We start from the raw sequence: 25,149 nt of genomic DNA, 5'->3' as shown, positions 1-25,149 counted from the left end.
TTTCTCCCCAGCTATTTGCAATTTCCATAGCCCCTAATGCTCTTGTTAGCGACAATTGGAGGAATGGACAGTTGTGTCCGCAATTCCGCCGCTCTCTAGGACCGTTAGAAATTCAAGAATGGGGCCAATTAGTGGTCTTACTGCAAACCATCTCACCTACTACGGAGCCGGACAAATTCCGGTGGAAGCTAGAGCCTTCCGGTCAGTTCAGGACTAGTTCCTTGTATCACGCTTTGCATGAGGGTGCTGCACCTTTCCAAGCAATGGATATCTGGAACTGGCTCCCTACAGGTGGAGCTGGTGCGGAACTGGCTCCCTACAGGTGTTCTGGTACAAAAGCGACATGGCCTAGGGGACGGCCGATGTCCCCTCTACAGCGTGATCGAAGACACTAGTAACATTTTTTCAAATGCATAGTTGCTCAGTTCTTGTGGGGTTCTATACGCGATGTCACACATTGCAGCTGGGCACCGACATTGTATGGGGTGTTTCACACGTTATCGTCTAGCTTGTCAGGACGCACCCGTAGGATTACTTGGCTAATCTTCGCTGTCATGCCATGGGCACTTTGGCATATCAGAAACAAAGCTTTAATTGAAGGAAAATTCATCAAACATGTTGCTGATGCCATATACAAAATGACAATTTTTCTTGCAGCTATGGAAGCTCTTAATAAAGTCAGAGGATGCATCCATCATTGAGGTACTGCTGGACAAGCTCAAGGCTCTTGTGTCGAAGCTTCGGCGTAACACCACTGATCATCAGGGACGGATTATTTTGTGACATGATCTATCTTTTTGTGGTTGCTTTAGGTTATTTTGCTCGGCCTCGTGCCTTGGCCCTTTGGCTCTGTATTGAACTTTCTTTTTTCTTTGCTACTACTACCTCCTATTTCCTTTGTTGTAAATGCTGTAAGGCTTCGGTTCGCTAAAACCGGGCAAGCGCCTCCTTTCTAAAAAAAAGATAGACACAAAATAAAATTTGAATAGTTTTAAGGGTTGCTAGGAATCAATGTCTTGGAGTATTTAATGTGTATTTTGATTTTTTTAATTGTAATAGTTCACCTGGGTGAATAAACAAAAGGATGGGTACTAGAAATGTTTTAGTTTTGCAATGTCCATAACATTTTTGCCTTTACCCGGAATTTTGGAAGGCGCATACTACTCTGACAAGTGTACATAATATAATTTGTTTACAATGTGGAAAATAAGCCTTTACCACGATGCATGATAGGTGAGGTCAGACTCACAATGATATTTTTTTAGATGCATAATGATGTGTCCGGTGCTCATCTCTTTTGGTTATTGATGTGTATGAGTCGACCCATTTTCCCCACTTTCCTCACCACTCACAGTCACACACCCACACTGAATTACTCACAGGTCACGGCTAGTCAGTGAGCAGACTCGCAATCTAGGCCACATTTTGAAATGTTTTGGTTTATTATTCTGTGGCAAGGAAGGCTTGCGAACAAGATGATAATGCATCATGACTGTCATATATGTTATTAGGGCGATAAAGATATGAATGAGCGGCAGCAGAAAATTCTAGGATGCGAAATTTTGCATGGCAGTCCGGTAACTGCAGAAGAAATAACAATCCTGGTCTAGTTCGGATGTCCAATGCCCGCACGCAGGGAATATTGCGACTCATACCTTTCACGGATCTGAAGGCAGCACTGCCTTTGTATGCCGAGGAGCAAGGTTAGTGCACCCATCTGCCAATAGGTCCAATCACTCCGAGCTTGTGCACTCTACGTGTGGGAGGGTTGTCACAAGTTGCATGTCCGCTACCAGCAGAAGACACATCAATCTAGGTGGGCCTGCTATCCAACTCCACCACAAGAGATGTTGTAGCTCAAACCAATTTGCTAAGTGGCGACTCATTCCATACCTTTTGTAGGAGTCTGAAGGCAAAGGTCGATGTCCTACTTTCTACCAGACATACAGCCGCTTGATGTGGCATCCTGACTTGCGTGGCCCTAGCTCTCTATAACGCGTTTGGTAGTCTGCATATTGCCCTGCCAGGCAGCACGGTGCAGTTTTGGTTTGTTTGATTGTCTGGCCTACAATCAAATTTTGGCATGCACAATGTCTAAAGCACCATCCAGCTAGGCCTACTAAGATTCAACCGTTTCCTCACAGCCAGGCTCAGCTGGATCTAGAGTTCGAGGGACGTCATCGAGCTGAACGTGTGCAGATCGCCGAGATGCCGTGTCTTCGGTACTTGATCAGTTGGATCGCGAAGACGTTCGACTACATCAACCACGTTACTAAACGCTTTCGCTTTCGGTCTACGAGATATTGAACACACCCTCCCCGCTCGTTGATATGCTTCTCCTAAATAGATCTCGCGTGATCGTAGCCAAATTTTTTGAAATACTACGTTCCCCAACAGTCGTCCCGATCTCTCTCGGCTGGCTGGAACCGAGCGGAGCCTCGCCACCAAGACGTACGACCGCCGTCGGAACTCCGGCGGAGATCCGTCATCTCCTCACCGGTCCCTCCACGCGCCGCCGGTTGGCGCAACGCCACCCCGCTACGGATCCGATCGGGGCGTTGGATCCGCAGCCACCGCCGTCACCATCTCCGCACAGATCAGCCAACCCTGCCAGATGGGGCGCTGCCACCACCGCCGTCCATCTCAGGGCCGCCGCTCAGCCAGCCATGGAACTGCAGCCATCGCCGCGTGGCATAGGGTCGCCGCCCTCGGACTCCCATGACAGGTGCCGCCCCTGCCACCTCAGATGGGATCCCGCAGCCTCCGCCTGCCCAGGTGCCTTCGGCGCCGGGCCCGTCGCCAGCGCGGGCCACGCTGGCGGCAGCGGTGGCAGGAGGAGGCGCGAGGGGTGGCCTACGGCGCTTTGGTTGAGGGGCCCCTGGCATCGCCCAGGGAAGGCGACGCGAGGGAAGGAAGGGGGTTATGTCACGATGTGCTTTGTTCTATCTTTTACTCCAAATCTCCTCTTGCTATTTGTCATTGGGTTGAGGCCTATATATTGGATGTGCCCACACTCCCACCATGCCCCTCCCCGCACACATCACACACACAACCACAGTTGAATGCACTCACGATTCACAAGTAGACTTTCTATCAATATTTCTCCAAAGAAGAAAAAAGTGAGCAAACTCACAATTTAGGTACTGTTGTTATGATCTTTTTCTTAATTCATGGCGGCGAGGCTCTCCGCAAGGCAATACAATGTGGTTATGCAATCACGTGTGATTAAGATACCAATGAATGCATTTGGAGTAGGAGACACCAGGAAATTATCCGATGCATGGAGGTCCAGCCTGCCTCCCACTGTCCCTGGAGGAGAAACTGTAAGATTTAGGGCACGGAAAAGGCAATGAAGTGAGATACAAAAGGCATATGTTGTGGTTGCACATAGATGTACTCGTAATAGATATGAGTTTAGTTTAGATTGTAAATCTTGTCTAATTCTAGGCACCGGTGCATGTTTTGTCTTGGGAGGCAAACTCTCGAGAGAACATCTTGAAACAAGACTCGTCTCTATCCATGCGCAAAGCCTAGGGAGGATGAGTTTCCTGGTGGCCATACTTTTGCGCCTAGGGTGGCCATACTTTTGCGCCTAGGGTTCACACCAAATTGGGTGGCCATGATCATCGAGTGTGTACGCTCGGTGAAGTACCAGGTACGGGTAAACAATGTACTAACCGACTTTTTAATTTCATCCAAGGGACTCAGACAGGGTGACCTTTATCGCCACATCTGTTCTTGCTCTGTGATGAGGGCTGATGAGTGTGACCAGTTATGTGGAGGAGGCTAGTAATATCATGGCAGTCAAGGTGTGCCGTGATGCTCCTTCGGTCTCTCACCTTTTATTCGTGGATGACTCGCTAATTCTCATCCGAGCAGATGGCGCCATTGCAACCAGCCTGCAAACAACACTGGATGATTATTTTGCAGCATCTGGACAGTTGGTGAGTGAAGCCAAGCCCTTGTTGATACGAGAGTGGAGGTATGCACCGCTTTGAATAGCATGGTGGAAGCCATTACAGATAAATATTTGGGATTGCCTCCATTTGTCAGTGTAGACAAAACAGACAGTTTCTAACATCTCATTGATAGAGTTCTAGGCAGATCAGAGGTTGGAAGGAGAAATTGTTATCCTATGGAGCTGTGCAATAGTATAATCACAACCATGTCTAAATACTAGTGGGGAGATGATGATCTGGAAAAACACATGCCTGGTTTGCTTGGTGGAAAATGTGGGTCATTGCTTCAATCTAGCTCTTTTGGCAAAGCAGTGTTGGAGCCATAAGAAAGGGAGCTCTTATATGTGGCAGAGACTTTCGAGTGGTATTAGTTTTTCAAGTGTGGGCATATCTGGAGAGTTGGTGATGGGTCTGAAATTAATATTTGGGAAGACCCCTGGATACCAACCAGCCCTACACACAAGGTAATGACACCAAGAGGTAACATTGTGGTCACAAAAGTTTAGGAGCTTATTGATACAAAGACCAGAGTGTAGGATGAACAGTTTATATCGGAGTTTTTTTAGCCTATTGATTTGCAAGGTATATTAAATATCCATTGGCTCTGGGAATGATGAATGACTTCGTATCATGGCACTTTAACAGGAGTGGAAAATTTTCGGTCACATCGGCATACCATGAAGAATGGGAGCATCAACATAGACGAAAGTTGTTGATGACTAACTCTATACAAGCCTCAATTACTAGTCCATTTTGGCATACCATTTGGAAGTAGCTTGTGCCGGAAAATATCAAAATACATGTATGGAGTACGTTTCTTAGAGTCTTCGCAAACAGACATATGATCACGACCTCTCAACGCCCCCTATGCACTTCAGATTGTGAAAGCATTATACATGCAATGTTCCTGTGTCCTAGGCTACAGGAAATTTGGAGGCTCATGGGGATTCAAGATGTGGTACAGGAGGCATGTGACATGGAGAGGGAAAGTGGCTCGGTGTTGGCCAATCTGTTAATGCCAACGAACGTTACCATGGCCCATGTTACCGATGTGCAGTGTAGCTATCTTGTAGCTACTACAGTATGGAACGTATGGTGGGAAAGACGCTGCTACACTCATGGCAAGCATGTCTATGAACCAAGCAGGTCAACACAAGCAATATCTGCTCTTGCTAAAAGGTTTTCCAAGGCAAACTCGAAGCAAGCAAAGTTAAAGAGACATGGTCGGGGTAATCCACCAGAGGGAATTCTCAAACTCAATGTCGACGCTACCTTTGATCCGACAGGGAAGCAGGTGGCACGGGTGCAATCCTTCGAGATGAGGTCGGTTTCTTTGTGGCAGCATCATGCAGTGATATCCCATTTGTAGACGATGCAGCTACGACGGAAGCTTGAGGTCTACGAGATGGGCTCCTCCTTGAAAATGAAGTTGGGTGCAACAGAATTTGTGTCATGGCCGACTACATGGAGGCTGTAGAGATCATGTAAGGTGGTGGAATTTCGCTAGGACATGCAGCCCCAATTTTATGAAGAATGTTCCTTTTTAGCAATTTTATTTCCATTTTGTTTTATGACTGCCCTAGGGAGGTTAATGTGGCGGCAAATTTGTTGGCTAGGAACTTAGAGCCCTCTCCAACCATTGTTTGAAAATCACAGCCTCCGGGTTTTCTAGTGGATGTGTTAACAAACTATGTATCATTTTTTGCGCACCAAATATAAACCGCCATTATGGCTTTCCCTAAAAAATAAGCCTAGAGAGGAAGATATCTCTTGAATTATATAACACATTTTCTTGATACCTATGATGTTGTAGTGTTTTCATTATTTTAATACGCAATTTTTATGCTGACCATTTTTTACTCTTTCTATGAAAAGGAGTATAATCCCCAACCTCACATTGATTGATGCTGACAACCATATATTCCTTTTTAATAGACACCCAAAGGAAATCTTAGATCTGATTAATATCTAAGAAAACAAATGCTAGTACAATGGAAATGAATCTGAGCGTAGAAAGACCAGTAAAAAAATATAATTACATTAAAAGCATATTAGTCTTCTTCTTTCTCTGATTGTACACCTCCCTCCGGAGATTCGGAATTGCACTGAACTAAAAACAAACAAAAAGTGACACATGCGAACACCCTTGCCATACCAGGCTTTGAAGACCGCAATAGCCACTCGCCTCCTGAGATGAGATCCAAAAATTGTTAAAACAACATCGGCTAGAGCATCATGCTAAGCAGGACAGGCTTGCGATCCATCACCACCAGTTCAGAGAGTTGAAGAAATGAAGTCAAGCCACAGAACAACACAAAAGAAGATACCAAAGGCGCCACAACAATAGATAGTCAAAAGCTCTCCTTGAAAGAGACATGAACTACCAAGATCTGAAGGGAACCAACAGATTTGGGAACACAAACTCTCACATGCCCTTTATCAGCGCCGGATCAGACGTCATCAAGGTAGGGAGGGACCGGAGAGACCTTATTCCAACATGCCATTGCCGCCGCCACCTCGTCGACGCCATCAAAGAAGAAAAACCTAAGAAAAGAAAACGAGACCGACGGGTCCCCACTCCTCTTGCTGCCGACGGGGCTGCCGGATGGTGACGAGGAGGGGGTCTGAGGCAGTGGCGGCTGGAGTTGGGAGGCGACAGATTTGCTCGCCCTTATGGCAGTAGCGTGTTGAATGACAACCATGTATTCTTATTTTTTTAAATGTATGCGGTGATGGCATAAAAATGACTTAGAAAGAAGGAAGAAAATCCCAGTGCTATACATCTAAATTGGACATGCATCGCAACAACATCTCCACAGTCTTACCACACCGATGTCATGACTTTGGACCATAAATCACTTGAGGCTAAGATTTGTCCTGGTTGTTAACAAAAGGCCTAGGTAAAGTTAGGAGTTATAGTCATTTTAGAAATATTTACGAGGAAGCAAGGGTCTTAGAATTTGGAGACTACTCACGAGCATTTGGGTGGTGTCAACTAGGAAAGTTGGAGTGCCATAAAGAGATGAGAGATGATTTATGGCAGGCACACCCCATTTTTCGTTTGGCTTTCGATTTTGAATCTTTTATATCTTTTGAACCAAAAGTCAAATTAAGTTCCGTCCTCATATAATCGTGTTCCTTGTGACGAGGACTTTGAAATACGACCACCTTTGAATACATTTTGATTACTTCTTAAAACTTCACCAAGTTTTATCTAATAAAACTTGTTTGAAAGAATGACAAAATCCCCAAGTTTAAGAAACTAAAACTTAAAAACTTGTTTGTGCCCTCCTGGGAAATCCAACAACTTCGCATCCTTGAAGAAATCGTCCGACTGGGCACACCTAGGCAGGTGCGTGACCCTGCGCCCACGTGCTCGTGCGAATTTCTGATTAAAAGATGCAAGAGATTTAAAAAAAACAACTTGAAAGAGCCTCAGTTGGGGACAAAATAAACAATAACAAAATCGTTAGCTTGGGTTTTCACTCTCTATATAAAATGAAAGTCTCAACCATTTCCAACAATCAAGATGACTAAATAACATAGAAATATAAAATGAAGATAGAGACACAAAGTAAAATTTGAGTAGTTTTAAGGGTTGCTAGGAATGCATGCCTTGGAGTATTTAATGTGTATTTTTGACATATTTTTTATAATGGTAAGAGTTCACCTGGGTTGAGCAAAGAAAAGGATGGGTAATAATAAGCATACATTTTAAATTGTTTTACATTTGCAAAGTCCATACTCCCTTCGTCTAGGTGTATAAGAAAACCAAATAATCTCAAAACACTTAGGCGCGGTGCATTAACTTTCACCTTGTTTCTTGTTTCTTGACATAAGTAAAGGAATTGACCAATAAAAGATGTGGAGCGTGCATGCTTTTAATGACTTGAGACTATCAAACACGACATGTAGTGGCCAATTAGCAAATAAACATTAAGTCATCTTGTTTTTCCCTCCATCTTGGTCATGATCACAACATAAGATGACTTAGAGCAAATATAGTAAGGCTGACTCAGCTGGCTATAAGTCCATCCACATCAGCCAAATCACACCTGGAGGGGAGAGAAAGAGGGAGTGAGAAGTGAACGGGTGCTTCGTCAAGCGCCCGGCTGCAGCACAAGATACGAGAGCTTTGCGCCCGCTTCCAGCCCGCGGCGAGCGCTAGAGCCGGCGCTCTCCATCCCAGCAGATCATATGCACTTGCAAGCAATATTAAATGGAGCCAAGCTAATAGCCAGCCTAAGGCTGGTCATAGTGGGGAGTAACTTAGACTAGTAACATGCATATGTTACTAGTCTATATTACTACCTCTATAGTACATAGTATCACAGATTAGTATCATAGGTGGTTTCATTTATTGCCATGCATGACACATAATAGCACCACATTTATTATGTTACGATATCTACCTATGTTACTATAATCATCTCTTTTTTCTTTAATTGCCTGCCACATAAGCATGTTTGCGAGTCCCAAGTACGTAATACTACTTATGTTACCCCCACTATGGCCCGCCTAAACGTCAGACTACTACATGAGAGAAGGCTTTATGATGATGTGGCATTGCTGTACAACCAGCAGCCGGCTGTGCTATTGTCTTTGCCCTTAGGCTGGTCATAGTGGGAAGTAACTTATACTAGTATCATGTATATGACACTATTAGTATCATATATGGCTTCATTTAATAGCTTGTAGACTAATGTTGTCTTGGTAAGTGCTATGTTACAGTAACATAGTATTATGTTATCACTTCTCATTAACTATTTGCCACATAAGCAAAAAAAATTCAAAGTGCGCTATGTTACTACCTAAGTTACTCCGACTATTACTAGCCTTATGCACCTGAACGGACTGAGTAACATTTTTGTCTTCACCCGGAATTTTGTGAAGGCACCTTTTTTTGCGGGGTTGTAAAGGCACATACTACTCTGACAAGTGTACATAATACTAATTTGTTTACAATGTGGAAAATAAGTCTTTACCACGATGCATGGTAGGTGAGGTCAGACACATAATGATGTGTTTTTTAGATTCATAATGATGTATAGTGTGCCATCACTTTTGGTTATCGGGGAGCCACATAAAGAAAGCATTGGAGGCTGCCACAAATCTTTGACAGATGGAAATATTGAAGGTCATGTGGACCTATAAGAGTAGCTCCATTCCCCCCCCCCCCCCCCCCCCCCCCCACTTTCCTCACCACTTGCACCACAGTCACACACCCATGTTGAATTACTCATAGGTCACGGCTAGTCAGTGAGACTCGCAATCTTGGCTTCATTTTGAAATGATTTATTTTATTACTTTGTGGCGAGGAAGGCTCGTGAAGAAGATAATGCATCATAACGGTCCATATGTTGTTAGGGTGATAAAGATATGAATGAGCGGCATCAGAAAATTCCAGGATGCAAACTTTTTCCATGGCGGTTGGGTAGCAGCAGAAGAAATAGCAATCCTGGTCTAGTTCGGATGTCCAGTGCCCGCACGCACAGGGAACGTTGTGACTCAAACCTGACCTGAAGGCAGTACTACCTTTGTATGCCTAGGAGCAAGATTAGTGCACCCATGTGCCAATAGGTCCAATCACTCCGAGCTTGTGAACTTTACATGTGCGAGAGTTATCACAACTTGCATGTCCGGTGCCAGCAGAAGACACATGAATCTAGGTGAGCCTGTTATCAAGCTCCACCACAAGTTTTGGTTTGTTTGATTGTCTGGCCTACAATCAAATTTTGGCATGCACAATGTCTAAAGCACCATCCAGTTAGGCCTGCTAAGATTCAACCGTTTCCTCACAGCCAGGCTCGTTGCGTGCAGGGGAGGGGAACACGGCGTCGAGCTCAAGCAATCAGGGAGATAGTGTAAGAAAACCCAAGGCGTCAAGTACTGACACGTCATCTTGTTTGCTGACGGTTGATTGTGTTCCTGTTTGTCAGCATATATATCCACAATATCCAGAAAGAACAAACAAAAAATAGCAAGAGAGCAAGGTTCAATATATTCTGCACCAGCAAAAATCGTCAAGATTCTGACAACAGCTATCTGTATATCTACTACCACTATAAAAAAAAGAAAGGGGCAGATTCAAATAATCACATCCATTCATCATCAAAATCTAATGGCTCTTAATCCTCCGATGTTTAACGCTGCAAGCCACGCATCAAGCCACTAACCCATCGATCGCTAACCCTCACCATCGTACGACTGACGCCACAAGCCACTAACACTAACGCATCAAGCCACGCACGACCTCTCCCCCAACTGACGCCACAACACGGCCGCAGGCCGCACGACCTCTCGCCGCGGGATAGAGCCGCCGCGCCCCCCACCCCCCGCCGTTCGTCGTCTGGCCGCGGGAGGGAGCCGCCGCCCACTCGCCGTTCCTCCCTTCGCCGCGGAAGGGAGCCGCCGCCCACCCGCCGTTTCTCCCTTCGCCGCGGGAGGGAGCCGCCGCCCCCCGCCATTCCTCCCTTCGCCGCGGGAGAGAGCCGCCCCCTGCTGTTCCTCCTCTCGCCGCAGGAGAGACCCGCCGCCCCCTGCCGTTCATCCCTTCGCCGCGGGAGAGAGTCGCCGCGCCCTTCGCCGCGGGAGTTGAGCTTCAGCTTGACCTCCGCACTGCTGTTCCTCTTCTGCTCCCCGTTGGCCGCAAGTAAGTTTCTTGTACACTGAATCTCAACTGTTCCTAATCTGCAGACTACAGACTACCTACCTTTTTGCGTTCTGATGAATTTTGGCCCCCTTAGACTTTGTTTCACATTTGCCTTGCGTTTCAACCAAAGGGATTGAGTTGCCTTTCAACCAAAGGAATTGATACAAATGCATTGTGAACAGCTAGGTGGTACCAAAGGGATTGATACAAATGCATTGTGAACAGCTAGGTGGTAACAGAACATCAATTGAAGTGGAAAGATGGGGCAGCGGCTGCGTGCCAGACTGTCTTGGGCTCCCGTCCCCTGTCGTAATCAAATCACAACCATTGTTGGTGAGGCTTCAGTTAACATCCCCATCTTCCTAGCCACTACAACAATAATCGGGTAACTATGGGTCATCAAACTGAAGTTGGCTTCTTCATCTGTATTTCTTAGATGTGTGCCGAGATAGTAGCGAGGCTTTGTTCTTATTTCTAATAATTAGATGCAGATATTTAGACATTTGCTTCAGTGATTACAAACTGAGGAATGTGGACTGATTTGTTAATTTAATTGTCAAATTTGGTGTTGTCTGATTTCTATTTGCAGATTAATATTCAGTGCATGAGAAGCATGTATTGTGTCATTTTCTTCTGTCAATATTCAGTTTGAACCAATTAGACGGACAATTCGTTCTAATTTCTATTCATACGTGGTCTCTGTGTATAGAGGCTCCAAGAAAGAAGGATGGGTGTGTAATACATTGTCATGTATTGGTTCATTCTTGTCCACTTACAAATGTTTTAAGAAATCAATTAGCCTGCTTCGAAGCTGGGGACCCATGAGTGTTATTGTGCAATTCCAGCTTCCAGATTATAATGAGGATCATGGAGCTGTAGGTAGAATGCAATGACTTCCAGTAATGTCTACTGACATGGCAAGAGGTTTCTTATCAAACTATTCACTTCTTATTTATATTGTCCATGCTATTTGAAGGTGAATAACTATCTTTCAGAATTGTGTACATTTGGTAAATTATTGTCGTCCCTGCGTAGCAACTTTCAGTTTATATATAGAAATTATTTTATGACACTATATGATTCAGGGAGAACATACATACGATTGGGACAAAAAAGCATGTGGTGCTGACAAATGGATGCCTCTCTCAGAAGGGATCAGGTGGAGGCTCACCGGCTGTAGCGATGGCACGCCACTAGCGTGAGCTGTGAAGCACGTGGAGGCGAGTGCCTCATGGCCTGTTGATACGGCGCATAATTGCAACCCTCCAATCCATGTAAGTTTGTGGATTGTGTTCTCAGTTGTCTAAGTTGTTATAGACGCGGATAGTGTGCAAAATTGTGGAATGGAAAGACCGATATTCTGACAGTGTGTGAGAGATTTATACTGATACTGAATTGCTAGCTGCTTGCCGATGGGAAGCTATCATTGATAGAGCATTCAGCTGGGGGCTCACGCTGACGCAAGTACATGGAGGAATTCGAGACGTCTGACATAAGTTTACTACTCCCTCCACTTAAATGAATAAGGCGCACAAACATTTCAAAATCTAACTTTGACCATCAATTTAACAGCCGGGGGTATTCCTTTAACAAACCAAACGTGGGTTATACCTAATAAAAGTTATACCGTTGAGCTCATATTTGAGAAAAAAATTAGTACTGCCTTCGTGCGGAAATACTTATCGCTCAAATAAATGTATCTAAACATATTTCAGTTCTAGATACATCCGTTCGAGTGACAAGAATTTTCGGATGGAGGGAGTAGTATAATTTTCAAGTCACATAAGTTGCACTCCGAGAAAGGATAAAATAAGCAGGCTTGATCTCTCCCTACTCCACGTTAAAGAATTCTGATTCAGCCGATTCCCTGCTGAATGCTTGTGTTTCATACTTTCATTTAAATTGCCTCTTTCTTCATAAAAATAAGTGTACTGTCTTTTGTGTTCCACATATCACATTTGATTTGATCTCTGTGGGGCAGAATAAATACTGTATATTTTACATGTGGGTTGATGCTGTTAGAATAAATCCGAGGCACTCCGTCGATCTACCGAGGACCAAGCAATCACACGAGGCATGACACCGAGATTTGTTAACGAGGTTCACCATCATGGCTACGTCCCCGGGGCCTGACGACGGGCATTCCTCCCCATGACACCGCTACAATACCGCACCCCGGCCGCCCGGGCGCCGGCACACGCCGCCGGCTCCCCCGCGTGCCCGTACTATTATGTTGGTATAGGTTACATCGTGTGTCTACCCCCGCTATATATGAGAGGACTAGGATACAAGTGTCCTGCTAGGACACGACTCCTCATCCTATCTACACACCATACGACTCCAAGTCCAACTGTAACCTAACTTGTACAATAATATTCGACACAACTCTAACAAACTCCACCTTGGCGAATATTCTCTACCACCTTGAATTCGTCCGTGCGTCGAACCTCCATGTACATTGGACTTGAGATACGCCATGAGCACCACTGCTACTTCCAGACTCCACGCGACTCCACCTGCAACTGTAGTCCCTTCTTGTCTTCTTCACAGTCAACACTGGAGCAAAATTAAGTTCCTCATTACTCTACATTGTGCTCCCAACTTCCGAAGAATCCGTTCAACGCCATCACACACCGACCGTTGTCTGTGTGAAAGTGAACAACTCACATATTGGACGCCACATATAAGAGTTACCTGAACTCAACATCATTGCTCTTTCTTGACCGTCTGTCTGAAACTTGAAGGAATTTCACCGTCGCCCTGTGTCACCCTGAGTCAAATTCGCAGTTGTCTCATCCTTTTTTCCCCGGATAGTCTCTGACATGTCCCACTGCTATAGCACTCCGCCTCCTTCTGCACTTGTCATCCGCACTTTCCCATGTGCACTGAACACCACAGAATATACGGCCATGTACTCTCTCAGCTTTCGACAATTTCAGACTTTCCGCCACTTTCTCAGATTCTCCACGGTCAACTCCTGTCCATCAACTAGCACCGATAGACCTAGTCACCAACTTGAATCTGGTATTCGTCAACACTGCTTCAGCACCCCTGCACACTTTGTCTGACCACACGTCTCACCATTAGTGCCTTGATCTGTCGTTGTGTCCCGTGCTTACCGCATGCCTCGCCGCTATCACCGCGTCGAGCCTCTGCTGTCCTGGTCGAGTCTCCCGAGTATCTAGCCACACTCCCTCAACCGCCACTGCAGAGAACCACCGATCATCACCGACCGATGCCGAGTATCACGTCTCCATCAGACCACTGGTACCCAGTCCGATCCACGTGTCTCTCGCTATCCTGCTGAAATAGGCTTCGACTCTCCGAATTCTTACGCCGTAGCCCCTCCATCAGCACAAAGTGAAGTCATCTGTCTGACTCCAGCTCCACCTTCAACATGACTCCATGGTGGTTGTACGTGCCACCCTCCCGCGCCCTGTCGACTCCAAGCTCTCATGTGCACCGTCTTGAATCAACCCAGCGCCATAGTCTGTCGAAGCCGCACAAGCCCTCAGGCCCGCACCACGTGTTTCCACGCCCCAGAAGTTGGTCACCATCAGCATCATGCTTCTATGTCGTCGTCGCTGAAATTACCCCGTCTTCTGCTTTGACCAACATCCATGTCGGTCCGTCAGACAGTCCAGTCCGACCCAGCCGAACTTGTTCGACTGCAACCATGCTCCATCCTGCATCGTGTCTGCCCCGCACATCTCCGTGCATTGCTTGATGCCCTGTGTTTGCATGATCTTGTCACGGCGCGCTCCAGACTCCTCCAAGCCTTATACGCACGTCGCCATCCTCGCCACATACTCTTTGAACCCTGTTAGCAATCTTGACAGAAAAAACTTTCGTGCAAACCTGATTCCTTGCAAAATTATTTTCCTTATCCATTGCTAGCACTTGTCCGTGTACCCCTAGCAGCCAAGACAAGCTATTTCATCTTCCAACTGCTCCTGGACACCAAGCACGTTCGTTTGCATGTGACGCTAGGCACTCAGGCCTTTTCTTTTTTTTTTTAACCAACAAATCTCCTGTAGCTTTGCCATCTACAGAACGTAGTATACTTTGGACAGCAACGCACGCCTCAGCCAGAAGCTCCCTCGACTCGATTGTGCATATACTGCAGCAGCTTCCTGCGGCCCTCGCGCCTCCCTGCGGCCTAGCACATGCCTCGACTGGGCCGGTCCTGTACCTGAATTCCACTTGGGACTCGAGCAGCCTAGCCGCGCCCTTGTACGCACAGGCACGCATCTCGCCGACTCTAAGACGACAAGGACTCCTGCTGCCACACGCAACTCATCGAGATCAATCTGTTCCGACCGATCCTTCCGCGCGTGATCCGCCGCTAACTTCCATCGCTTCTCGCTGCCTGACATCTATCCTTTGCTTCGCCGAAATCCCGTAACTTCCGATTTCCAACGACGCACCAATCCATCGTCACCGGCAGCTCCTCTAGATCAACACCTTGACCTCCAAATAACCCAGCTCATGATACCACTTGTTAAAATAAATCCGAGGCACTCCGTCGATCTATCGAGGACCAAGCAATCACACGAGGCACGACACCGAGATTTGTTAACGACGTTCACCATCATGGCTACGTCCCCGGGGCCTGACTACGGGCGCTCCTCCCCATGACACCGCTACAATACCGCACCGCGGCCGCCCGGGCGCCGGCACACGTGTAACGCCCTCGATGCGGCTATAGCTCCCACGTGTCGAGGCACGACTTAGAGGCATATCCGCATTGAAAGCAATGTCGCAAGTTAGGAAATCATCACAAACATCCCATGTAATATAAGTAAAAAGGGGAGATACATAGTTGGCTTACACTCGCCACGTCACATTAAAGTACATAAATAACATCCATCAAACAGACACTCATGGCCCGACTACGGCGCCAAAATGGAAAAGAACCCAACATGCGACAAGGCCCTGAATCGATCCCCAACTAGGCACCACTACTGATCATCCAGAAAAGACACGTAGTATCGCTGAGAGTCCTCGTCAAACTCCCACTTCAGCTCGTACTCGTCACCTGGAGCGGAAACACCTGGACCTGCATCTGGAGTTATAGCATCTGTGAGCCACAGGGACTCAGTAATCTCGCACCCTCGCGATCAAAACTATTTAAGCTTATAGGAAGAATAAGGCAAGTATATGTGGAGCTGCAGCAAGTGGCCAGCATATATGGTGGCTAACTTATACGCAAAAGAGAGCGAGAAGAGGAGGCGAAGCGTGAGCGAGAAGCTAAAGAACAACCTGCGCAAGCATAACTCCAACACCGTGTCCACATCCCGGACTCCGCCGAGAAGGGGCCATCACGCTAACACACACGGTTGATTCATTTTAATTAAGTTTAGTTCAAGTTATCTACAATCGGACATTAACAAATTCCCATCTACCCATAACCGCGGGCATGACTATCGAAAGTTCAATCCCTGCAGGGGAGTCCCAACTTAGCCCATGACAAGCTCTCACGGTCAACGAAGGAATAGACCTCCATCCAAGACACACCGATCAGACTCGGTATCCCGGTACAACAAGACGATTCGACAGGTTAAAACAAGTCCAGCAACACCGCCCGAATGTGCCGACAAATCCCGATAGGAGCTGCACATATCTCGTTCTCAGGGCACACTCAGATGAGACATCCTACGAGTAAAATCAGCCCTCAAGTTGCACCGAGGTGGCCCCGCAGTCTACTCGGTCGGACCAACACTCAGAGGAGCACTGGCCCGTGGGGGGCTAAAATAAAGATGACCCTCGGGCTTCGGAAACCCAAGGGACAAGAAAAAGAGTGGGTGGCAAATGGTAAAACCAATGTTGGGCATTGCTGGAAAAGCTTTAATCAAGGCGAACTATCAAGGGGTTCCCATTATAGCCCAACCGCGTGAGGGACGCAAAATCCGGGAACATAACACCGATATGACGGAAACTAGGGCGGCAAGAGTGGAACAAAACACTAGGCGAGAGGCCGAGCCTTCCACCCTTTACCAAGTATATAGATGCATTAAGATAACATAGCAATATAATGATATCCCAACAAGTAAATAAATGTTTCAACAAAGAACGGCTCCAATCTTCACCTGCAACTAGCAACGCTATAAGAGGGGCTGAGCAAAGCGGTAACATAGCCAATCAATGGTTTGCTAGGACAAGGTGGGTTAGAGTTTCACATGGCAATAGAGAGGCTGACAAGCAAAAGGTAGGCATCGTAGCATTGGCATAGCAAGAGCGAGCAAACTAGCATAGCAAAGATAGTAGTAATTTCGAGGGTATGATCATCTTGCCTGCAAAGCTGTCAGAGTTGTCTGGATCCTCAAAAGCAAACTCAACGGGCTCCTCGTTAGCAAACTCGTCTCCCGGTCTACCCAAACAACACAAACAAGCAACAAGGATACAATCAACCACGTGCAAGGGCAAACAATAAGATGCAAAGATGGTATGCTATGCGGGATGCGATGCGGGATGCAAAATGCAAGACGTGACAGGAAATGCATGAACCTGGCCTCAACTTGGAAAACCAAGTGTGCCACTTGATATAGGGGATGAAATCGCTTGAAAACGATATAAAGATCATTGGAATCGGAGTTACGGTTTGGAAATGGCAAACGTTTTAAGATATGACACCGGTCTGCGATTTACAGCAAGTCGGCATCTAAACGCAACGAAATGAACATGCTACAGCCACCAAACATGACAACAAAAGACATGGCAGGGATGTACACAAAATGCTTATCAAAACACTAGCACTGAGCCACGGCCAATTCCTCAATTATGAGGTTCAAACAAGCATGGCAAAAACGCATATGCAAAACAGATTTCAGACTTAGTGAAATTAACACTAGTCTGAAATTTCAGACCACGATGCTCTCTTCGGAGCAGCAAAACAACAAGATACAAGACCTGAATATGACAAGTAAGAACATGGCATGGAGCTACTCAACAAGCTTAACAAAAGACCCAAAGTGACCTGGGGCCAAAAGGGTTCACAAAATACTCTAACGAGCACATGAACATAGATGAAACACAATCAGTTTTCAGACTTGATGAAAACTGAGACATGCTGAAATTTATCTCACGAAGGCATGTAAACGAGATCGATGCACTCACTACGGTGCAAGTCATGGCAAGGCAAGCATACATCCATTAAGAAGGCACAAAATTCTAGCTAGATATGGCAAGAACAATGGCATAGCATGCATGGATCAACTACAATAACACCGGCAAAATCGCAAAAGAGTTAACGATCTGCCCAAAATAACAACCAAGCAAAAGTAGAGCTCGATTGGCTCAAGCTAGGGTGCACGAAACTTGCAAGTAAAGACATGTATGGATAGAGCATAAGATGGTTAACAAAAGTCCCTTATTGATCATCCTCAAAAAAGGCACGGATCACTAGGAAAAAGCTGAACATATGGCATCATGAACTAAATAATCCCAGACTTAGTGAAAATCACCAAGTCCCTGAAAACAGATTTCCCGGGTGCCTCTCTTTACAAGATTGCACAAGTCACCACACACATCCTAAAAATGCATGGGTTGCACCTCTGGAAAGAAGACAAAATGCTTAACAAAACATATCAAGGACTCACAGGCATATCATGCACACATCAATCATGGCAAAAATGACAAAAGTCTATGATGAACTAACGGATCTGACATTTAACTCATGAAGCCTCCTTCTAGCAGCATTTTGGACATCAAGATAAACTCAAATGAAAATGATTCAATGGAATGAAATGATGTACTCGTCGAGACAAACATTTTGATATACTATATGTCCAAAACGGAGTTACGGATGCGGAGATATCACTGGTCAAAGTATGCACAAAAATTTAGGGTTAGGGACGAAAAAGTCAACCGAGATGAATTTCTCAGATCTGGATCCAGATCCGCACGCTTCCCGATGCACGCCGGAGTTACTGTAGCAGCTCGCCGGACTTGACGGGGAAGAAGGCTGGCGTGGGAGGAGGAGGAAGAGGAGGGCGGGGCCCGGCCGGATCCGGCGATGGCCGGCGGTGCGAGGTCGGTGGCGGCCGGGCTCGGCGCCGGGCGGTGCGGCGGCGATGGTGGCGGCGAGCGGCGGTCGTCGGAGAAGAAGGGCGCGGCGGCGCCCGCGGTGGCGGGTGGCGGCTCCGGCCACCAGAGAAGAAAGGCGCGGGTGAGGTGCTGGCCTCGGGCCCGGTCGGGCGAAGGAGAGGGCCAGCCCCGGGCCGGCGGCTGGGAGGCGGCGGGGATGTGGTCCGCCCGCCACGTGGCGGCGCCTGGCTGGCTGCGGCAATGCGTCCGGTCGGATCGGACGTGTCCGGCCGGCGCGGTGGATCTTTTTTTTTAGACTAGGATTCGGGGAGAGGGAGAGATCCGAAATGAAGGGGATGTATTTATAGGCATAAGTGGAGCTAGGAGAGTCCAAATGAGGTGCGGTTTTCGGCCACGCGATCGTGATCGAACGCTCTAGATGATGGAGCTGAGTTTGGTGGGTTTTGGGCCAAATTGGAGGGGTGTTGGGCTGCAACACACACGAGGCTTTTTCGGTCCCTCGGTTAACCGTTGGAGTATTAAACGAAGTCCAAATGATACGAAACTTGACAGGCGGTCTACCGATAGTAAACCAAGGACGCATGACAAGTCTCGGTCCAATCCAGAAAAGTTTAATCCCCACACACGAAAGAAAGCTAGAATTGACCACCGGAGGAGAACGGAACGCCGGAATGCAAAACGGACAACGGGGAAAAGCTCGAATGCATGAGATGAACACGTATGCGAATGCAATGCACATGATGACATGGTATGAGATGCATGAAAACGAAAACAACACGCAGAGACAAAACCCGAACCCGAGAAATAAATATAACTTAACGCCGGAAACGGCAAGAGTTGGAGTACAAATTGGGAAAGTTATAACTGGGGCGTTACAACACTCCACCACTACGAAAAGATCTCGTCCCGAGATCTAGGACTGAAAGAACGCCGGGTACTCAGAACGGAGGTGATCCTTGCGTTCCCAGGTAGCTTCACGGTCGGAATGGTGAGACCACTTGACTTTCAGAAATTTGATTGACTTGTTGCGAGTCTTTCGTTCAGTCTCTTCAAGAATGGCAACTGGGTGCTCACGATAAGAGAGATCTTCTTGGAGCTCAATGTCCTCGAAGTTGACGGTGCGGTCAGGCGTCTTGAAGCACTTTCGAAGCTGAGAGACATGGAACACATCATGAACATTTGCAAAGTTTGAAGGAAGCTCGAGTTGATAGGCGAGGTCGCCTCTCTTGCTGACAATCTTGAAAGGTCCCACGTATCTAGGGGCGAGCTTCCCTTTTATACCGAAGCGACGAGTACCTTTCATAGGAGAGACGCGGAGGTAAACATGATCTCCGATCTCGAAAGCCAAATCACGGTGCTTACTATCATAGTAGCTCTTCTGGCGGGATTGGGCTGCTTTGAGGTTATCACGAATGACTTTGCACATTTCTTCTGCCTCTGTGATTAAGTCATTACCCAGCAGCTGACGTTCACCGGTTTCAGACCAGTTGAGAGGGGTACGACACTTCCTACCATACAGAATTTCAAACGGGGCCTTGCCCGAACTTGATTGGAAACTGTTGTTGTATGAGAATTCAGCATAAGGAAGACAATCCTCCCACTTCATGCCGAAGGAGATCACACAAGCCCTGAGCATATCTTCAAGAATCTGGTTGACACGCTCGACTTGACCGCTTGTTTGAGGATGGAAAGCAGTGCTGAAACGGATGTTGGTGCCCATGGCCTTCTGAAAAGAATCCCAAAACTTGGAGGTAAAGATGCTGCCACGGTCTGAAGATATCACTTGAGGAATACCGTGCAGAGAAACAATTCGAGAGGTATAGAGTTCTGCCAATTGAGCTGCAGTGATAGACTCTTTGATAGGCAGAAAGTGAGCCACTTTGGTGAGCTTGTCGATGACAACGAATATAGCATCATTGCCACGCTTAGACTTTGGAAACCCAGTCACGAAGTCCATTTCAATGTGATCAAACTTCCATTCTGGAATGGCAAGAGGTTGGAGGAGACCTGCTGGTCTTTGGTGTTCTGCCTTCACTCTTCTGCAGACATCACACTCGTTCACGAATTGAGCGATCTCGCGCTTCATTCGAGTCCACCAATAAGCTTGCTTGAGATCCTGATACATCTTCGTACTCCCAGGGTGGATGGAGAGGAGAGAATTGTGATCCTCGTTCATGATCACTTTACAAAGTTCACCCTTGGGTACAACAATTCGATCCTCGAAGAAGAGAGTGTCCTTGTCATCAAGGCGGTAGCACTTGTACTTGGACTGACTCTTGGCAATCCCAATCTTCACCTTTTTCACCATAGCATCAAGAAGCTGGGCTTGGCGAATCTGGTCTTCTAAGGTAGGAGAGACTTGAAGGTTGGCGAGGAAACCTTGAGGAACAACTTGCAGATTCAGTTTGCGGAAAGCTTCACAAAGCTCGGGTTGATAAGGCTTCAGAATCAGACTGTTGCAATACGCTTTTCTGCTCAAAGCGTCAGCAATCACATTGGCCTTGCCTGGAGTATACTCGATGCTCGGATTATACTCTTGAATCATTTCGACCCATCGAGTTTGCCTGAGGTTGAGATAAGGCTGGGTGAAGATGTACTTGAGACTCTTGTGATTAGTGAAAATATCCACTTTTCTTCCCAATAGAAGATGTCTCCAAGTCAACAGAGTATGCACAACTGCCGCCAACTCGAGATCATGAGTGGGGTAGTTCTTCTCATTAGGCTTCAACTGGCGAGAGGTATAAGCGACAACTTTCTTCTCTTGCATCAAAACTGCACCGAGACCTTGGAGAGAGGCATCACAAAAGACCTCGTACGGCTTGGATTCATCAGGCGGAGTCAAAACTGAAGTAGTGATCAACTTCTCTTTCAAAGTGTTGAAAGCAATATCACACTCCGGAGACCAAACATACTTGACGTGCTTCTGAAGAAGATTTGAGAGAGGCTTCGCGATCTTAGAAAAGTTTTCAACGAATCTTCGGCAATAGCTTGCGAGGCCGAGGAAACTGCGGAGTTGCTTCACGTTCTGAGGAGGTTCCCAATTCACAATTGCAGACACCTTCTCAGGATTCACGGCAATGCCCTTGGCAGAGATGATATGACCAAGATAAAGAACCTCATCGAGCCAAAATTCACACTTGGAGAACTTGGCGTAGAACTGATGTTCCCTGAGCTTATCAAGCACCAAACGCAAATGCTTGGCATGATCTTCCTTGTTCTTGGAGAAAACCAGAATGTCGTCGAGATAGACCAAAACGAAGTCATTGGTATAGGCGTTGAAGATGAAGTTCATCATGCGAGAGAACGTCGGAGGAGCGTTGACGAGGCCAAAAGACATGACGATGTATTCATATGAACCCAAGCTTGTCCTGAAAGCCGTCTTGGGAATATCTTGCTCACGGATACGAATCTGATGATAACCCATACGGAGATCAAGCTTGGAGAATACTTGGGCACCTTTGAGTTGTTCGAACAGCTCATTGATGTTGGGAAGTGGGTATTTGTTCTTGATGGTCTTCTTGTTCAATGGACGGTAATCAACACAAAGTCGGTCCGATCCATCCTTCTTCTTCAAAAAAAGAACACCACAACCCCACGGAGAAGAACTAGGCCGAATGAGACCCATTCTTTCTTGCTCATCGAGTTGTTTCTTCAGCTCCTTCAACTCTTCAGGTCCGAGCTTGTAAGGACGCTTGCACACAGGTTCCGTGCCGGGCTCAAGATCAATAACGAATTCAACTGGCCGGTGCGGAGGCATTCCTGGGAGCTCTTCTGGAAAGATGTCTTGATACTCACAAACGACTGGAATTTGCGAGATAGCGTCCAATTCACCCTTCTCATTGAGAGAAAACAGACGGATAGTATCATCACGAGCGGCAAAGACAATAATATCCTCAGACGAATGAGTCAATTGAATCTGCCTTGCTGCACAATCAAGATGTGACTTGTGCTTAGAAAGCCAATCCATTCCGAGAATAAGATCAATATCCGAGTTACCAAGAACCATCGGAGAAGCGAGAAACTTGTAGTCACCCAACGTGATAGAGATATCGGGAGCAACCAAACTCAAAGTCAAAAGCTTGCCGGGAGAAACAACTTGCATGGCCTTGGGCATAATCTCAGTATCAACATCGTGCTTCGAAGCAAACGGGCATGACAAGAAAGAATGCGATGCACCAGTATCAAAAAGTACTTTTGCAGGAATATCATTAACAGGAAGGTTACCCATGATGACATCTGAAGAATCCTCTGCCTGAGCTGCGTTCATCAAGTTGACCTTGGCATGCTTGGGATTATGCTTGACCATAGCTGTACTTGCCGATCTCACAGGAGGAGGAGGAGGAAGACGCCTCTGGTTGAAACACTTGTTGGCATAGTGACCCTTTTCTTGGCACTTGTTGCACGTGACCTCTGAAAGCGGACGGTGGTACGGAGCACTCGATCTTGGAGGTTGAGACGAAGACTTGTTCTGGAAGCCTGGGTTGGGTGGGTGGGAGGAACCACTGCCACCTTTGCTCTTCTGCTGATACGGCTGACGGAACGGAGGAGGAGAAAGCCAATACTTCTGCTGCTTGGCCACTTGAGTAGAGGAAGACGGAGTAGCATCTCTGGCTCGCTTCCTGGAAGCATCACACCTCAACTGAGCAGCCTCTTGCTTCAGTGCCATGTTATAGAATTCATCGTATCTCAACGGCTCAAAGAGGACAAGAGCGAGCTGGATTTTTTCTCGGAGACCACCCCTGAATTGGTAGATCATGCTCTTCTCATCAGGAACATCCTGCTTGGCAAAGCGGGCGAGCTTCTGAAACAACTTGTTGTAGTCATAGACAGACAAAGAGCCTTGCTTCAGATTGCAGAATTCCTGACGCTTACTCTCAACCACACTTTGAAGGATGTGATGAGCTCGGAAATCTTGACGGAAATCATTCCAAGTGATCAGACGTCCACCTCTGGAATCCTTGTACTGCTGGAACCATTTTGCTGCCTGATCTTTGAGCTGGAAAGAAGCGAACTTGACGAAATCTTCAGGCCTGACGTTGCTGCATTCAAAATGCTTGCCCAGATCCACAAGCCAATCGTCAGCATCGGAAGCCTCAACACAACTGCTGAACGTCTTTGGACCATTCGCGAGGAACTGGTTCAGTGTAGCAAAGTGGTGCTGATTGTTGCCTTGATTCCCTTGCCGGCCTTGATTGTACTCTTGGAGGATTTGCATGATAACTGTGTGTTTGCATTAGTAGCGGCCATCACAGTTTGCCATGCTTCCGGAGGAGGAGGAGGTGGTGGCGGATCTTGATTCTGGTTCTGACTGGTGCTCTTAGCGGGAGCCATCCTGAAGAGGTTGACCACCGTTAGCACACAGACAGATAAATGAAGCTTGAACCAACGGAATGAAAATTGCAACATAAAGTCTTCATATCCGAACAAAAGAACGAATGCATTTCTCTTGAAGTGGTCACACATTCCTAAATTGCAAAGCCACGTAGAATTAGGTAGAAGAATGAAATCAACAAGGTACGGATCAAGAACGAATAATCGGTAAGAAATCCCAATCTCAAACCAATATCCGTGGAAGAAGAACTAGAGCTACGAGAATTCCCACCTATGAAACTCCTGAAATTTTCCCGGTTATGCAATCAGGTGTTGGGGATGCAGGGGAAGCAAAATATCTCACCCAAACTAGCAATACCTACATCCAGTTGTATCCATCCTTCAACACATAACCAAGAAACCTTCGGAAACCATCTATCTCAACCTTCGAAAAGTATCCGTTATACAAGTTATGGCGATACTCCCGAACTCCCGCCCCAGTACTGGGTGGCGTCGAGGTTATCTCACCAACGAACTACATAAAAGAGATTTTCGATGTTGGCGAACATATCTCAAGTATTCCAGAATTGCAACGATAAAATTATGATGACAACACCTCAGAGCTCAACTCCCCGGGACACTTCCACTAAACCCCTGACAGGAGGCACCAAGACAGTATTCTCATCATAAGCCATCGGAACAAATCCAAGATACTCGCGTGATCCTAAAAAAAAAATTTAATGAAATTTGAGAAGAGAAGAGTCAAAACTCTACGTCAGGATGCCTTACCAGAGCGATGAGGAGACTGGGAAGTAAAAAAAGAATTCCTAAGCTCTCCGATAGATAATTCCTAAATGACTCAAAACATTTTTTTTTCTAGACACAACTCGGCTTCTAAAAACGATCAAGCAATGGGGCTCCTAAGGTCGGGGAAGGCTCTGATACCAACTTGTAACGCCCTCGATGCGGCTATAGCTCCCACGTGTCGAGGCACGACTTAGAGGCATAACCGCATTGAAAGCAATGTCGCAAGTTAGGAAATCATCACAAACATCCCATGTAATATAAGTAAAAAGGGGAGATACATAGTTGGCTTACACTCGCCACGTCACATTAAAGTACATAAATAACATCCATCAAATAGACACTCATGGCCCGACTACGGCGCCAAAATGGAAAAGA

General features: G+C 46.6%; 1 non-coding gene and 1 pseudogene across 2 annotated transcripts; one reads left to right on the top strand and one right to left on the bottom strand.

Annotated features, from left to right (window-relative positions):
• Positions 1 to 5,994: 5,994 nt before the first annotated feature.
• On the bottom strand, positions 5,995 to 6,830 carry LOC147972613 (uncharacterized; annotated as a pseudogene).
• A 3,223-nt stretch (positions 6,831 to 10,053) lies between these two features.
• LOC125507300 (uncharacterized) lies at positions 10,054 to 12,045 on the top strand. 2 transcript variants are annotated; one of them, XR_015602611.1, is made up of 3 exons: positions 10,157 to 10,611; positions 10,794 to 10,996; positions 11,697 to 12,045. It is a non-coding gene; the product is annotated as an uncharacterized LOC125507300 (transcript). The 2 variants fall into 2 exon arrangements; XR_015602610.1 differs by lacking the exon at positions 11,697 to 12,045 and having other exon boundaries at positions 10,054 to 10,611; positions 10,794 to 11,268.
• The last annotated feature ends 13,104 nt before the right edge of the window (positions 12,046 to 25,149 follow it).

This window comes from Triticum urartu, chromosome 5A, assembly GCF_056163025.1.
Source record: "Triticum urartu cultivar PI428250 chromosome 5A, HENAU_Tu73, whole genome shotgun sequence".
Taxonomy (NCBI): Eukaryota; Viridiplantae; Streptophyta; class Magnoliopsida; order Poales; family Poaceae; genus Triticum; species Triticum urartu.
This window is presented reverse-complemented; position numbering and strand designations above follow the sequence as displayed.